The following is a 2,191-nucleotide window of genomic DNA, read 5'->3' on the forward strand; positions in this document are numbered from 1 at the left end:
TTTCAGAACTGGAAACGTGTCCACTCCTTTCCAGAAGCAAAAACGTCCTAGAAACGGCCGTTGGGACCCTGCCCCCCTCCGCAGGCCGGGCTGCCAGGTGGGGCACGGGACCCCACATTCCTGCAGAATGGAGTCTTATCTCCCCGTCCCCCCCGGGGGCTCGTTGCAGAAATTCCGTCCCGCCCCAGGGTTCCGCACGCTGTTGCTGTTGGCTCTGGGTCAGGTTCCTATCCCGGGCCTTGGGGCCGGGAACTGGCCCCTCTCGCGCGGGCCCTGGCAGAATGCGGCCTGTGTGCCCCTGCCAGCCCCCCGCCCGCTTTTGTAAATAAAGTTTTATTGGAACTCAGCCACGCTCATTCCTTGACGCCCGTGGCCGTGGCCACGTCAGCACAGCTTGGGGCTGTCTAACCCTTGATTTTTTTTCAGAAGAAGTTTTCCAAGGGCCGTTTCAGAGCCGCGATTGCTCGAAGGCGTCTCCTGCGTGGCCCGGGGCCAGCGCGGCCTCCCTGGATGGGCTCCCCTCTTCTTGGAGGAGGGGGAGGAGGCGGGGGGGGGCGGGGGGACGGGCTCGGCCCTCGGAGGAGACGCTCTGCTGATTGCATGCAGCTGTGGGTTTTGTGCTGGGAGCCCCGACATCTGGATTCCGCCAACGTTTTGGCAGCGCCCTGAGTAGCTGGGGGGTGACATCATCCCTCACAGGCGATTTGGGATCAGTCTGTGGAAATGAACACCATTCCCAACGTCTCTCGCTGATGTGTGTGTGTGTGTGTGTGTGTGTGTGTGTGTGCTGTTTTCTTTCTTTCTCTTTTCAGAGTGATTCTGTCATTCTTTCCTCGTTCACCTTACACACCCATCCTGGGACAGAGGGACATTGCCACCAGTCTACGTGTTCTTCACGAAATCTGTGGGGTGGTGGCTTCTGCTGCCGCTGGTCTCACCTCGGGAGGTGCGGGGGAGGAGCGGGCACTGGGAACACCATGGCTTTGAGACGTCCCGTGGGCAGACGCTTACCTGGCATGGTTTGCCACGGAGCTGAGATAACTGAATGGAGCTCTTCCATAGGGGTGTTGCGGGAGGGAGGGTCGGCCATCGACACCGCTGGTTGAGGGCTGCTTGCGGCTGATTCCAATGAGTGAACCTTCTGTAACACGTGTGGGTGTTCTGGGCCCGAGGCATTTTCCTTTACACCGGGGAGCGGGGTCCCGGGGGACACTGGGCCTCCCTCCTCTTGTCGACGGGCCCTAAGGGGCTGCTCCCGGAGCCTGGTCGGGGGTCAGGAGGGAAGGACAAGGAAGGGCCCTGTCGCGGGGCTGGTGTCGACGCGCTCCGTGAACCAACAGGCGGCACAAAACTGCCTCGGCTCCTCTGTTCCACTCGGTCCAATCGTGCGGTCCGGGTAGCTGCGCGGGGACGAGTGGCGGGGCCGTGGGGACAGCGCCGACCTGGACTCACAGAGGGAGGGGAACTTCGGGCACCGGGCACCTGGGCAGGGGCCGCCGGGTGGGGAGAACAGGCCGCGGGAGGCCTGTCTGGCGAGAAAGCCTGGAAAATCTCAAGTGGCCCCCGTCTCCCGCCCCTGCCGTCCTCCGGAGGTCGGGAAGCCCATCAGACAACAGCCACCCATCACACAGTTTACAGCAGCTTTCCCTGTTGACAGGAGCCACGGGCGCGGCCTCCAGTCCATGTCAGTGACCTTGCGAGGCCTGCCGCCTTCCAGGAAGGCGAGAGGGCTCAGGAAACGCGGCCTTGACGGCGTGGCGTGCCTGTGACCAGGTCTCCGAGCCAGGGCCTTGCCAGCGTGGCCTCGTGGGCTCCTGTCCTCTCTCTGGGGCTCCTGAGATAGCCCCCTGGGGACGGGGTGGGGCGGGCGGATTGGGGCTGGTTGGTGTTTCCCACCCCGAGCGTCCAGGCCCTCGTCTCCTGGAGTGACAGCTACCCCGGCTCTGTGGCTCTTGGTTGTGAGTCACCAATTCCTCGATGTGAGTTTTCGGTTGGCCTGTTCCTCTCCCAGGAAGTTACATCCCTCCTGAAGCCCTGGGTGTAGTTAGAAACCTGAAGCACTGAAGAGTCGATTATTTCCTCGCGGGAGCTGGAGAGGAGCCCGCCCGGAAGGGTCAGGGTGGAGTCGGGAGCGGAGCGACATGGGGCAGCAGGCGGGGTGGGGGCGGCCCCCCGGCCTCGCAGTGGCCTG

The 2,191-nt window shown here is 63.4% G+C and overlaps 1 protein-coding gene across 9 annotated transcripts in view; it reads left to right on the top strand.

Moving 5' to 3' along the window:
* Positions 1-2,191, top strand: part of GRB10 (growth factor receptor-bound protein 10) — a 125,270-nt gene that overhangs the window by 49,352 nt on the left and 73,727 nt on the right. The gene's annotated exons all lie outside the window — the stretch shown is intronic.

Source organism: Myotis brandtii, unplaced genomic scaffold (assembly GCF_000412655.1).
Source record: "Myotis brandtii unplaced genomic scaffold, ASM41265v1 scaffold743, whole genome shotgun sequence".
NCBI lineage: Eukaryota > Metazoa > Chordata > Mammalia > Chiroptera > Vespertilionidae > Myotis > Myotis brandtii.